Here is a 16,395-nt window from a genome sequence, read left to right as displayed (position 1 = left end):
GTGTAGACTGTGAAGAACAAAATGAAGAACACCATGAACTTCATGAAGATTCCGGTGAACCGAAACTTTCCGAACACGAGTAAATGCTTAAAAACTTCACCAAAAACCCATTTTTAACATGTAAAGATGATAAACAACAAGGTTTTTATATGAACTTTCAGCAAACAACAAGATTTAAACCCGATTAAACAATGTTTTTCAAAAAAATATAAACTTTAAAAACCCGAAAAATACCAAGAACACCTCGGTTTTAACAAGGAGAAGAGCCAAGGCTCTGATACCAATTGTAGGTCCCGTTTTTCCGGTAGATCGATAACGTAAACCTATCCTTGTTTATCAAGAACACGGTAACGGGTGCGGAATCCCCGTGACGGTGCAAACGAAACAAAGTGTAAAAGAAGAACACGCGTAACCAAAAGATTCAATATCTATTGATTAGGGATGAGTACAACCCGAAACATATACAAACAATGTTTAGAGAGTTTCACTAAGTCTCACAGGTCTCTCATGCTTCACACAGAAACAATGAGGGGTATTTATACTAGAGACAGACACAGATATGACGAAACTAAAAAGCACTCGACGAAACAAAACAAAGTCGACGAAACAGAAGTGTTTCGTCGACAACCATTTCAAATTCACTTGTGTTTCGCCGTTTGTATTAGGCCCAAGTGCAAGGGTCAAAGCCCAATGGAGTGTTACGGCCCAACATGCGTTTCGTCATGCGTTTCGTCAAATGAATTCACAATTTCAACATTTTCAACATAAGACAAAATGTGTGACATACATCACTAAGGTGATGTCATGGTGATGTGTCGGCGGGAAAGGCCGCGGCTCTCCGTGCTTCGCGTGTCGAACTCTGGGGCGCACGACAGAGGAATGTCGTGACGTCGGGCTTGAGCCGGACCTAACCGAGTCGAAACCAAGTCGAACCGAGCCGAGTCGAACTGAGCCGAGTCGCGTCCACACAAAGTGTATCAATAGATTTCTAGCAGCATACCTTGGACACCGGCTTCAAGTTCGGTTATAAAATCATGGCTCATTGTATAAATTGTAGAACCATTTGGCGCAACGTCTTTACGCCATCTATCCAGAATGTATTGTTTTGGAAATTCACTAATGTCCATACTTCTCAAAACATAGAAGATATGTCTATGTAACAACCCAAACTGCTCAAAACACTTGCATGAACAACAACTACTGCAATCAGACTTCCGGTACATACCTGCAAAAACCGCCAAAATAAATTAAGGCTAGCCACTTTAAAACCCCAAAACTATACACATCATGCAAAAAAGTTAAAAAATGTCACATATCAAAATGCCATAAAACACATTATACACTGTGACAACCCGTAATTTCAGGTTAATACTTTAACCTAACCACAATCAGTTTAAACTTACATACATAGCACTTCATTTAACTAGGGTTAGTTAAATGAGTCTACATTGGTAATTCGGGGAATTATCGAAACACACATACATGTTAATTCTCGAATGTTGGTGACTAACTCGGATAATAATTATAAACGAACGGTTTATGTGAAACTTATATGTGCATGACAAATACATGAATTATGTGTTTCAACTGCAAACTGTAAGATGATATGTGCCTTGTGTAATAATGATATAGTTAGGGGTGTTTAGGGTTAATAGATAAACTCTAATAAACTACTGTAACCCTAAAACTTCTTATAATCTCAAATCCATCATACGGCGGTTCTCTAATCATTTTGTAATCATTTTGTCTACATAACACAAATCTCAAATCATCAATCTTTGATCTTTCAATTCTTCAAGAACAAACCGTATATCGAATCTAAAGTAATGTTTATGTTATACGCTATTGTTCTTGTTCTCTTGATTTCATGCAAACTATAACACCCCGTGTTTCGAAAGTCAAAGTCAAAGTCAAGATTGAAGTCAAAGGGAGAAAAGATTCCTAATTGTGATCTGTCTCTCCTTGCTCAATTCCTGTTTTGTCTTCTTTGACATGTAGATAGTCTTTTTATGCTTTTACGTTAGTTGTATTATGTGGAGTATTTATTAATAATCGAGATTTATCGATGTTTATCGCATGGTTTATCGCTTATCGCAATCGCGCTCGCAATTCGAATTACACGATCTGGATATTGTTTTACGTGTGTGTGTGTGTGTGCCTTTATGTGTTACTTGTGCATGTTGTTTATATGTTGTTGAGGTGAATAGTGGAAACGCAAACGCAGTCGAATCGCAAACGCTAAACGCAAGTAATTTAGGATGATTGTATGTTAGCTATAGTAGTTGGGATTAAAAGTAATTTGAATGGGAAACTCTATCGCATCGCAACGCTCGACACACGAACCAGCAAAACTTGTCACGCCGTGCACTCCAATCGAGTGGCCAGCCGATCGGGCTGCCACCCGATTGAGTTGCCACTTGATCAAGCTGCCACACGATCGGGCTGCCACTCGATTGACCAGCCACTTATTCCCCTTTCCATTTATGGAAACCCTATAAATACCCCCATACGTCAACATCACTTGATGTAGACAGCTCTCTCTCTCTCTCAACTCGCTCCAGCCACTATTTCTTCAGATTTCTTACGATTCTTGTAAGTTTTCCACCTAAATCTTATACTTTCTTGATCTACACGCACTCCTACACCTTTCTCTCTTTTGAATCTTAACTTTTAACCGTGAAATCACTAGATTTGAGGTGTTCTAGGATGATGTCATTATGGTGTTCTTGAGAACTTCATGTTTTGGCTTCAATCCACCAAGAACAACTTAGATCTGAACGATTTCCACACAAATAAACAAAGATCTTGCATAGATCTGAACATATTCATGGTGAAGAAGGATTGAAAGATGGTTTCTAACTTTCTTTCAACTCTTTTACACTCAATGCACTCAAAACCGATAGAATCGGACCTTGTTCTAACCTTCTACTCCTTCTTGGTGATGTGTTGGCTCAAGATCTGAGTTCTACCAAAGAGACAACCGATTCTGGGTTAAGCATGAACCACCGTCACGAACCTGTGAACGGGTCGTAATTGGGTGATTCCTGTCCGATCGGGTCACAAGGGTCTTGACGAGGTTCTGTTGCTAAGCACGTAGTCACAACGTCTCGAGAAAACGCAAACTACCAAAACAACCAAGGGAAGAAGACAATCAGGTCGTCTGGGATGGATTGCCGTCCGATCGGATTGCCACCCGACCGGACAGCCACCCGATTGACTTACACCTTGGGTCCCACACTTAATTTTTATTTCCAACTTGTGAGGTTTGAACATCGAACGGATTGCCGTCCGATCGGACTGCCATCCGATCGGATTACCACCCGACCATGTGATGTTTTGACTTCAATATTTAAACATTTTTCAACATGTTCAATTTATACGGATTGCCACCCGAGCGGATTGCAATCCGATCGAGTGACTGTCCTGCGGTGAACTTGTTCTCAACCTGAGAAGCCTCGCCAATCGGATTGCTGTCCGATCGAACAGCCGTTCGATCGACCGACCTGAAAGGTAGAGATACTTCTCTAATTTCAAAATGCTACAACGAAAACTTCAAAAGACAAGCCATCATACACAAACACATCCATCCCAAACGAGGTGACAATCCAATCGAGTGGCCACCCGATCGGGCGACCACCCGAACGGATTGTCATCCGATCGACCGGCCACCCGATTGGATTGCCACCCGATTAGATTACCGTCCGATCCACTGACACCTTGCTTTGTTTTACGCGCCACTTATCGTTATTGCTATCGTTCTGATCAGGCTAATCTTGCTCTCTAGTGCTCCCTTCAATCCATCATCACTGTGAGTATACTCGATCCCTTTTTGCTTTACGCACTTTTGGGTGTTACATACGTTACTTATTCTAAATCACATCGAACACACTACGCAATACTTTAAATGCTAACCGTTACCGCATGTTATACGTGACTTAATGAATGCTTGTTTGTTATGTTTACACATGGAATGCTGTCTACCTATCTTAGCAACGATAGTACTATAGTTTGGACTCAACACCTGTTCACTTAGGGGTTGTAAAGGACAATTTATTACATGGCTCACAGTAGTGAGTGTGTATTACGAACTGCCTTGGGCAGTCAACTCGCAGTCATTGGCATCGATAGGTTAATGTCGATAAATAACGTGCTTCATTTCACACTGTGTACGTGCTGGTTATGCGTAATCGATTTCGAACTCTATTTTATCTATTAAACTTGTATGCTCACCTTTACACTATGTGTATTGACTTTTACTTTAACGTATGTGGCAGGTGCTTAAGATGTTTATATGCTTGGCTTGCTGTGAAATCGAGGCTAGGAAAGGTCTAGAAACCAATAAACGAATTGTCTGTATTTGAAATCTAAGTTGTCGGAACAGAACAATTTGACTGGATTTTGTCTGTAATAATTGTATTACTTTTTATGTCATGGTATGGGACATGATGCTTTAAATAATTGGTAATTATAGTTGTTATGGAAACTTCTGGACAATCTGTTTCGCTCAGTGCCATGCCCCGATGTTTCCGCCATCGGTTGGGGTGTGACAGATTGGTATCAGAGTCATAACTATAGGGAATTAGGCAAGACTCGACCTAGTCCAAGCCGATGTCTTAGAAACGACCTAGTCTATAGTTAGGTACCAACAGATCGACTTGTGCATACCCTGTAGGGGTTTGTACGAGCTTACTTACTATTTCTCGCTATTCTCGCCTACACTACACTATCACTGCACTCTAATTTTCGTAAATGAAAGAGCGATTAGGTCGAGATTAGGTGTGAAAACTGCAAACTCTCGACTATTGCTTGTTCGACCCACATTTTTATCTATAAACATGAGAACTTGCGTTGAATCAGGAGTGAAATCCGTACTTTAACGCATATTTTCGTCTCTATTTTTATCAAAACAGGAACGAAGTTGTTAAGTCAGGGGTGAAACCCGAACCTTGACAACTTGTTCCGCTCTCTATTTTGGTTTTACAAAACTCTCACCAAAGTCTTGACGGACTCCAACGATTTGAAGACGCACTATAACTGGAAGGATGAGTGCCATTCGCCCAGATTCGAGGCGAGAGCACAGTACTGAAGGCTAAAGTGTGAACCAAAGTCCTTGTGAATAGTCGAACCACTTTGGATAGTCGACATCTAATAGCTGCAGACAATCTACTTCTCGATTTTTATGTGTTTCGATTCTGAGCTCGCAACTGCCGACTCTGATATCTGTTTATTTTGTGTGGATTTTTATGTGACTTTATATGCTTACTTGTTAGCGTATTGAGGTGCCGCTGGTTTCGATTTTACGCTTTTGTTTATCGCTCGACACGCACAACACATTTCGCACCGCTAACAAATCGCTACTATTTGTGGAACCACCGTACGCCATGTTGCTCGCTTTGTAATCGCTAATCGCAATCGCTACTCTCGAACGCTTGAGGACTTTGAATGATCAGTTTCTGTATTCTGACTGCCTCTATGTGCTTCTAGGTGAATTGCGTGCTTATATGCTTCTGTGTTTCTGTGCCTTTCGTGCTTATGTGCTTTTGTGCTTATGTGAATCTGTGATTATGTGCCTATGTGTTTGCGTGATCGTGCTCCTGAGCTTTAGTAGTATTAGGCGTGTGAGGTGAGATTCGATTACATTGTGTCTGAGTCCTATGGCGATGTCTGTTGCAGACAATGTCGTCATCTGGATCCCGTCACTCACGCGCTGCTCGCCAGAGCCAGAAAGACAAACGCCTTGCTGCTCTCGTCGCCAAGCAAGTGGCAAAAGTAGTTCCTCAAACCGTGAGTGAACTATATGAGAATGTGAGCAAATCGTCCGAAGAATCCAGGACTGAAACCCCCAAAGCTGCTTTCAGCTTCAAGCAGTTTAAAGCTTGCGGGCCGAAAGAATTCACTGACGAAGATGGTCCTACGGATTTATTTCAATGGTTCGATTCGATCAAGGTCACCCTGCGATAGAGTGGATGTCCTGACAATCTCCGCACTCTGAATGCTACCGGCATCTTCCAGTCCCGCGCTCTAGACTGGTGGACGGCCGAGAGGAACAAACGCGGAAATGACGCAGCTTATGGTCTGTCATGGGATGAGTTGAAGAACGTCATGCTCGAAGAGTTCTGCCCTCCCCATGAGCGCCAAAAGTTGGAGGACGAATTCTGGCACATTAAGCAGAAGGATGGTGACAACGCTGCTCTAACTGCTCGCTTCAACCAGCTCAGTATTATCTGTCCTGATCAAGTCAAGACTGCCGATATGACGATCAAGGAATATATCTGAGCTCTGCCGGATTGTGTTGCAGTTTTTGTGCATGCTTCAAAGCCAGCAACAATCGAGGAAACTTACCTGCTTGCCGCTGAAATCAACGACAAGCGAGTAAAAGCCGGTTTTTGGGATAAAGCTTCGAAGAACCTGCATCAAGCTACCACCGCTGCACCAACCACCGAAACAGCCGCTGCTCCACAGTTATCAAAGTCCTCTCGTCGCAAGAGGAAGAACAACAACAACAACTCCAACAACAAGAACTGTGCTGTCACTACCACTGCTGCCCCGCTTCAAGCCGTACCGGCTCAGCAGCAACCCCAGCACCGATCAGCTCCAGCACCAGTCACCTATGCACCGCCTGCAAAGCGTGCATACACTGGCCCCACCCTGCTTGCCCGACATGTACTTATCATCACCCGGTGGGTATCGCCTGCCGATTTTGCGTGCACTGCAATATGTACGGCCACTTCACCGCCAACTGCCGTACAAGTCCTCGACAAGCACCAGCTCAAGCTACTGCTCATCAAGCTTTACTTCCCGCCCCTCAAGGCTAACAAGCGGCTCAGGCACTCGCGATCAACGCCAGAGTCTGCTTCGCGTGTAGTGATCCCAACAATTCGCGAACATGTGCCCGGACAGGGTTGTGAAACAAGAGCCTCAGCAGTAGCAGCCTCAACAACAGCAACAGCAGCAACAGCCTCAGCAGCAACAGCAACAAGCCGCCCACGCCAGAACTTTCAACATCAACGTGCGCCAAGCCCAGGCCGATAACAACGTGGTCAATGGTACGTTCCTTGTGAATGGTATTTATGCTTCGTGTTTGTTTGATACCGGAGCCGATAATTGTTTTGTGTCGTTTGAGTTCGAAAAGCTCCTTAATCGTAAGCGCTCCCATCTCCCCTCGACGTTCTATGTTAAAGTCTTCACCGGAAGAACCGTCGCTGTTAATTCTGTTCTTCGTGATTGTACTCTCGAGCTCAACAATCACATCTTTCCAATCGATCTTATCCCGATGCAACTTGGAAGTTTTGACATCATAGTAGGCATGGACTTTCTTCGCGAAAACCATGCTGAAGTTGTGTGCTTTGATAAGAGTATTTGATTCGCCCTCGCGAATGGTGATCAGTTGTGTGTTTATGGTGAAACTCCCTCGAAGGGTCTCAAGCTTATGTCATGTGTCCACGCTAGCAAGTATCTCCGCAAGGAATACAGAGCTTTCTTGGCTAACATTGTAGTAGCGGAGAAGGAAAAGAAAGGGAAGACAGAAGTGAAAGACGTCCCTGTTGTCTGTGAATTTCCTCAGGTATTTCCTGATGATCTTCCCGGACTTCCGCCAAGTCGTGATGTTGACTTTCGTATCGACCTCATTCCTGGAGCAAACCCTGTTGCTAAAGCTCCTTATCGACTCGCTCCGTCTGAAATGCGTGAACTCTGAAGTTAGCTCCAGGAATTACTTGAGAAAGGCTTCATTCGCCCGAGCACCTCTCCGTGGGGCGCACCAGTCCTTTTCGTCAAAAAGAAGGATGGGTCGTTCAGGATGTGCATCGACTAAAGGGAATTGAATAAGCTAACAATCAAGAATCGCTATCCTCTGCCTAGAATCAATGATTTGTTTGATTAGCTACAAGGTGCTACATGTTTCTCGAAGATCGATCTACGTTCAGGCTATCACCAAATACGCATTCAAGAGGAGGATATACCCAAAACCGCTTTTCGCACTCGCTACGGGCATTATTAGTGTGTTGTTATGCCTTTTGGTTTAACCAACGCCCCCGCGATTTTCATGGATCTGATGAATCGCGAGTATAAACCATTTATGGACCGCTTCGTCATCGTGTTCATCGATGATATCCTGATCTATTCCAAGTCGAAAGCCGAACACGCGCAGCATCTACGCTTGGTTCTCGAGCTACTTCAGGGGAATCGACTCTATGCCAAGTTCTCCAAGTGTGAATTTTGGCTGGTGGAGGTCCAATTCCTCGGGCACATTGTTAATAGTCAAGGTATTCATGTCGATCCCGCGAATATTGAAGCTGTTAAGAGTTGGGTTACACCTAAGAACCCGTCTGAAGTCCGTTCTTTCGTCGGACTAGCGGGCTATTATCGTCGATTTATCGAAGGGTTCTCTAAAATTGCTGTGCCGCTTACCGCTCTCACGCATAAAGACAGATCCTTTATTTGGGGAACTGAACAAGAGTCTGCCTTCCAAACCCTCAAGCACATGCTCTGCAATGCTCCCGTCCTTGCTTTACCCGACGGAAACGATGATTTCATTGTCTATTGTGATGCCTCGAACCTTGGTCTTGGTTGTGTTCTCATGCAGCGGGACAAGGTTATCGCTTACGCATCTTGTCAGCTCAAGATCCACGAGAAGAACTATACAACCCATGACCTCGAGCTAGGCACAGTTGTTTTTGCGTTGAAGATTTGGCGACACTACCTTTACGGTACAAAGTGTACGGTCTTCACCGACCATAGGAGCCTACAACACATTGATATTCACCAAAATACGCATATTTTATTCCCCCATTTTACCCCCATTTTATGCGTTTTCGGCCGTAAACCGTGAATCGGATACTTAATCAGGTATACTTTTGTTTACAGGCCTAAAACAGCATGCCAAACAAGAAGATGATGAAAACGAGGACTTTCCGGGTAAAACGACAAAGCTGCGAAGATTCTGAGAACATTCTGATCTGGGCATTTGGCACGGTCGTGCCATGAGTGGAACGACCGTGCGGATCCGACAACTGAGCCCTGCCCAGCAATGCACGCCAGTGCGATCCAACGTGCAAGCCTTCTCGACAATGCACGACCCTGCGACTGAACGAATGACCGTGCGGATCCGATGACAAGCATCAACACGGAGATGCACCACCAGTACAGCTGCTCGTGCCACCCTAATCCCGGAGATGAACGATCGTGCAACTAATGGCACGGTCGTGCGACTTCGAAGACCGGTCAAGATCTGATGATGTCACACAGCATGGTGAACAGTATTTTAAAAGTGGACGGTTGTGCACTTTATTGGCACGACCGTGCGATTTGAAAAAGTTATAAAAAATAGAAGATAGCATTCTGTTCGAAATTCTGGACTTTTGGGAGCTTCACAGGCGATTTTACAGGCTCCGGAGGCTTTGCTTTTGACCCAGATTCAAGCCACATCGTGCCGTTTAGCTCCGTTACTATCCAGATTCTTAATCTTGTGCTTGTTTATGGTTTGATTTCTTAAATCTTTCCATGATTTTGTTATGTTTCAAGCATTTAGATTGATTATTATGTATTATTGTAAGCCTTTGGGCAAAAACACTAGAATCCCTTGCTTAATTACAATCATTAGTATGTTAATTATGTTTGTAATGACACTTTGAAGCATTTTCTATGTTAATCCTTGATGATTAGTTTGCAACCTTGTTTATTGATGTTGATTTCTTGATTATAAGTAATTATCTTGGATGATTGGTATATGGTTGGTTGAGATAATTGAAAGATGAAGCTTAATTAATCATGTATTAGTAGACTTTGAACTTGGTTAACTAGTTTAACTTGGTTAAAATGTGTGCACCATGATACTAGAAATGGTTAGTGGTTTAATAAGGGGTAACTATTGTTAATCAAGAAAGTTTTCCCTCACGTAAGGACCTTAACGGGTTAAATGGTATTGTTATGAATTCTTGTCATAAATTGTTAGCTTAGTTAGTAGTTTAGGCCAAAATTGCTATCTTGGTGAATTTATGTGCAAGATTTGTAAAATGAACCCGGTTGTGATTTAATCTAGTTTATGCTTTTCTCGGTGGTTGCATTGTGTTTATCGGTGTCACTTTCCTTGATTAAGTGAGGTTAGAAAACTCCTAACGGATGACTAACCTATCTTTAGGGGATTTTCATAGACATTTATCAATCGCACGTTAAAGAACAATCTTAGGTGGTTAAAGTGTGTTTATCATTTTAGCTTTCCGAATGATTGTCATGTTAGGATTCCCGAAAGGGATACTAATTGTCTTGAAAATGGAAAATTGACCAAATGTTTCAAGTGACAAAACCTACTTAGTTCATATACTTTGGTTGTGTATAAAGCAAGGCTATATATTTATTTTCTTATTTGGAGTCTATTATGTTTTGATAAATATTTGTTTATGCTTATTTTAGTTTTTAGAAAATCAATCACTTATCTTCCTACCGGTAGTTTAATGACAAAGGTCTAGTATTATTTCTCCGCCCACATCCTTGGATCGACACTTGGTTCCTACCGATACTTTACTACATATATGACGGGGTACACTTGCCCTTTCATGTGTGTTTTAATGTTGAAGTATAAATCATTTTTATAAATTTAAAACCGAATTGTGTGTTATATTCTTTGTAAAAACATGTATATACACGCACACGTCAAGTTTTTGGCGCCGTTGCCGGGGATGTGGCAAGCTTTGGGAACGACCGAGTCATTATTTTATCGGTGTACATACTTGTGAATATTTGTAAATATTTTCTTGATTATTTATTCGTTTATTTATTTGTTAATATTTCTTGTTTTTAATTTAATTTATTCATTTTCAAGCTCATTTTCATATACTTGTGAATTTTTTATTCCATTTATTTGTTCGAATTCGCGCTAATTGTTCATTTATTCTTTGAATTTTCGGCTCCGAAAAAATAAGGTCGTGATATGCCCAAAAAGATATTGAAGAGATAATAATGATACATTAATGATGTTGTTTAGTATTAATAGTGTGAAATTGTATATTTCATTTTACCAAGCTAGATTTAGATTGAAGTTTTTAAGAACTAATTTTATATTATTTATTGATTTTATATATATCTCATAAGTTATTATATATATATATATATATATATATATATCATAAGTTATTTTAACAACCATATAATAATATAATATTGTCTATACCTTTTTATCTATCATCATTTAATACTTTTCATTAAGATAAATATTTTTCGATTTTAAGATAAGAGCAAAGTCAATTTCTTAGATGATGGATTTGGTGAGAACGTGTTGACCTTTCTTTATTTAAGCAAGTAAAAAGCTGATTGATCATTTAAATAACTAGTAATAGGGTAAATATTAATACTTCTTAAAGCATAACAACATAACGACATTTTAATTGAAATCAACGGAGTTGGTCGATTATTTGTTGTCTCCTTCAATGAAATTTGTTTATAAGTAAAAGTAGTTATTATTCTAAAGAAAGAATTGTTAGTTAATAATTGTTGTTTGGAGTTTATACAAATAATGTTGCTCTATAGTTTTGGTGTCTAATATTATATTTGCTGTTTATGTCAACCCTAGTACGTAAGGTAGACATTTTCCCTTGTCCATCAAGCCATGCACACATCATTTACCTATAATTAAACAGCTTTAACTGACAAAAAAGATATACCAAACATCATCCACATTGCTGATGCTAAATAACAAAGTTGATTTTAAGTATTTAACACTTACACATGTGTGTATGTAATGTATATGTAAAATACTACAATTCATTTGTACTAATGTAAATATAACACTACAAGAAAAAAATCCTTAATTATAGCGACGATACCTTTAGAGAGTACATAAGTCGTTCGCTATAAATTACCCTATAGAGACGACATGTTGTTTCTAAAGGGGTTTCGTGCTTTTTGAGTTAGGTTACCCAATAGGGACGGCATGTCCTCTCTATAGGGTGGAAATATATTTTTTTGTATTTTTTATATTATATAGTTTAATGAATTAGAAACCCTAAAAAATGTTTCAACTTTTAGAGACGACATGTTGTCTATATAATTTTAAATATCTTTTTTGATTATCTATTGTTAATATCAATAAATATTGAAAATTAAAAAAAAAAGTTCAATATATAGAGACGACATGTCGTCTCTAAAAAGTTTGATTAGTCAAAATGAATTTTCATTTAGGCGGCAAAATTTCCCAACATTCAACAAAAAAAATTAAAAAGAAATAATAACATATAGAGACGACAAATCGTCCCTATAGGGGAAATAACCTTGTTTTGTTTTTTTTATTTTTAAATTAATAAATAATTAAAAAACACAATTGTAGAGACAATATGTCGTTCCTATAAGCCATTTTAATTTTCTTTTATTTTTTTAAGGATAAATCTATAGAGATGACATGTCATCTCTATAGGGCTTAAACAAGTTTTTCTTTTATTTTTTTTAAAAAACCTATAACGACGACATGTCGTTTCTATAGGGATTTTGTGCTTTTTTAAGATAGGTTATCTTTTAGGGTCTATAAGGTATTTTTGTTGTAGTGATAAAAGAATGGTTCATGTGGCTATACAATTTTTATTCTAATAAATAAAATATTCGTTATTAGCACCAAAGTCAAAACCCTTTTGGTTTTCTCTAGAAAACAATAGGAATCCAACTTGGTAAGGCAAGCATCGATTATGTGGACTTCTTTTAGGTAACAATGGTTGTCGATTATGTGGATGTAACACAACGTTAGAAAGCTATGTGAAATTATGATCACAATGTCTTCACGTGGTGGTACACGACTATGTTAGTTTGAGGAGTAGTCATTCCTCGATAATTTAGTGCTACAAACTACAAAGATATGCCAATCCAATAACAAATAGTTGTGGCATTTTTCAGTCTTCGATATATGCATAACTAGAGGGGGCGCCGCTATGCCTAGTGAACCCACATATAAAGTTGTCAGTTGTGTATCATAGTTTGAGTTTAATTTCCTTACTCGTTCCTTTCATCATCTTGTGGGGATTTAGGCTTGAAAAACATATTCGAATTAATTAAATGTCCAATTTAGTGTTTTCGTAATATGTTATATGAATATCATTTAATAATAAATTAATCTAATATCAAATATAGTCACACTTCTTGCTTGCACACATATAAACTCTTAGTTACAATCGTACACAATGCTAATCGGCCTAGAAAAGGCACTTAATCATCCGCTAAAAATAGTATTTTAGAAACTAGAGAAAAGTGCCCGTGAAAGTTTTGTTAGGTGAAGTTGGCAGCAGCAGTCTTCGGAATATGTCTTGCCCAGAAACATGGATTGCGTAGTACACACAAAGATTTCAAGCAATTAAGTGTGCATCAACATTGAAACTTGAACAACAGTACTAGAATTAATCATCAGTATTGATAACGTCATACTAGTAATCGCACTATAGCATAATAAGAATAATTTGGTGAACATAAGCCTCAATAATCCTTACAACCACGATTACATGGAACATAACAAATAAACAAATATACTCAATAAAATCTCACATATAAAATCTCTCTGGCCTTTTATCCGCTCTCTCCAAATCCAAACCTTATTAATAAACATTTTACCCATTTAGTGTAATGTGTGGTATGGAAATTACCTCTATCAAGATATAGTATTACAAGAGTAAACCTACAAGAATTTTCTTTACTAGTCCTCAAATCAGGCACTATCAAATACGTGTGAGGAGATGCTAACTTGTTAAGCATGATATTGTAAGTACATAACATAATACAAAATCCACACGTAGCATCACGGCCCTTCAAATTAAAATACACATGTGTTCACGAGCTTAATTCACGGTATAAAATTAAGGTATGCACAATTATTAGGAGGACAACCACTCGTCTTTTGACTTTTACGAAATATATTTTCTTTTATCAAAAGGAAACAAAAGACAAGTTTAATTATATGGACAAAGAGAATCGAAACAAAAAACCAATGGAGTTGCTGCCTGGATTTGATTTTTATGGTGGTTAATGTACTTAACCCTTTGACATGGGGTATGACTTTTTAACCCTAAAATAATTTAATTAAAAGTCAATCTTCATTCCCTATCATTGACAAACAAAAACAAGAATATAATACAAATAAGTCAATATGAGTAAGCACCAATTAGTGATAAACTATTAAGCATTGTCGTATTAGTAAGTTCTAGAGTCTTAATACTTATCTTATGATTTATGGAAAAACATGGTTCTAGAACCGGATTGGACCGGAACCTATAAACTTGATGTTCGGATGTTCCCTTGTTACGGATCATCATTCGTTAAATTGGTAACGCCATCTTGTATTATTAAAACCGATATGACTGATGAGTTATTGGGGGGGGGGGGTAGGATATGCGGTGCAACTTTTAAAACATTATTAAGAGAATAACATATTTTAAACAAGTCGTGTATAATATTTATAACTAATTTGTATCTAATCGTACAAAACATAGCTTCTTTTTCAGTCTCACCCTCCTCTTATTGTAAATGGGAAGCGAGATAGATAACATGATCAATTATAACACAAGTTTCAAATCTTAATAAGTGAAAAGAGATTATGATCTTTATACAAGCTTATCGATTTTTTTGCTTATCAACTAGTGTTATACATACAAATTTTGAATTCTAGTATAAGTTGCAATCAAGCATAAGAGTGTATTGATCAAATAGGACTATGTAAAACCTTATAAATCAATTGGATGGAATTACATAATTGACTTCCTTGTCAATGGGGTTCATGAATTGGTTGGTTCATTATTTACACATAAACGCTATATGCTTTGGTAAAATTACAGGTGTTTTTCATACACCGTTACAATGGTTTACACACACATTTATAATCGTATCATTGCAATCACATTATTACACAATACTATCGTAATGCTTTCTAACCACTATTAATGTAATGGTCAAGACACACAAATTTAAACACATCGTGTACAACATTTAAAAAAGTCGTTTCGAAAAAAATAAAAAATAACTATTTTTATTTATAAGTATTTTTTATAATGTTCTTTAAAAAAAGACAACAAAGTTATTTATGTTTAAAAGCGATCCAAAGAAACTAACATAAGTTAGTATGAGTGAATTAAGTATGCTAATAGAATTACATGTCTATAAAACCATAAATTATGATTACTATATCAAACGGATAAGTATACATAATCATGATGTACAAGTATAGGTGTTTCGACTATTTTCTACTTAAAAGAGTCCACCACTAATACGGTGTAACCTAATAGTGGGTATGTTGTATTTCTTCAGCACTAGCATCTTGCCGTTAAAAAAAAAAAAAAAAAAAACTATTAGCGGGTGTGGCACATATTTGGGAAACTTTGATTGTGTTATGGGAGGTTGGAGCGTATCAGAATTTTTTTGAACGGCAAATGTTACATACCAATAATTCTTAAATACCTCTTATCCAGGTTTGAACCTGAGACCTCTCCTTTGAGAGGCAAGTGAGCTACCTCACATTGGCTTGAGCGTATCGTAATTCTCTATACGGCTCTAGTTATTCAAGATATGCATTAAATTGTGCTCATAAACGGTTTATTAGGCTGCATTTGTAGGAGTTATATATTTGGTGTGAGCTTAATCAGACATGCATAGCTTATAAAGAGTCGTCGTGCCACATTTGATAAAAGAACGACTAGCAAGTAGTTAACTGGGACAAAACAAAACACTCAGATTAAATACTGACTTTGTAGTCTATGTTTGTATCAGCCACTAAACACTAGCTTTTTCAGCGATGCCTACATCTAATGTGTCTTGCATGTTCTAAGGTTTCTTCGAACTGTCAGTAAAAGAAGATAATTGGGCCATTAAATTAAAAAAAAACTAATGAAAAGCACCAATTTAGTAATCACATATTTAACGATTGTAGTCACTTGTACTGAATTAAGGTATCAACACATGTGAACGTGTCTATCCACGTGTGATTTAAGGAGCTTACATAAGTTCTTTTGTTTTCAAGTTTGAATATATGTCCTCAAATTATATATGATGGATATATAATATTAGATAATGTTTTTTTTTAGGTTCTTAGTGAGATTTCTAGCCCATGCTCTTGATTCTCGATGTCAGTGTTATTTTTTGTTCAGGGTTCCTACTTTCACTTCACTATCCTATATGGTGTGATCATCAGGTCATGAACTAAATCACCATCTCAGTTTTTTAAAAATTTATTTTGTGTAAAATATATTAATTAAGGAAAGAGAGGTGCATGGTTGTCATGGTTTAATCCATGCCAACCATAGTAGTTCTCTAAGGGGGTGGTGTAACACATCATCCACCATCCTAAATATCAATCCATGACCATGACCAATCTTATGCCATGCCCCCATACCCCTTAGCCTTATATATATATAATAATATCTCAGAGACGTTAGA

This window comes from Helianthus annuus, chromosome 3, assembly GCF_002127325.2.
Source record: "Helianthus annuus cultivar XRQ/B chromosome 3, HanXRQr2.0-SUNRISE, whole genome shotgun sequence".
NCBI lineage: Eukaryota > Viridiplantae > Streptophyta > Magnoliopsida > Asterales > Asteraceae > Helianthus > Helianthus annuus.
Note: the sequence above shows the minus strand (reverse complement) of the source record.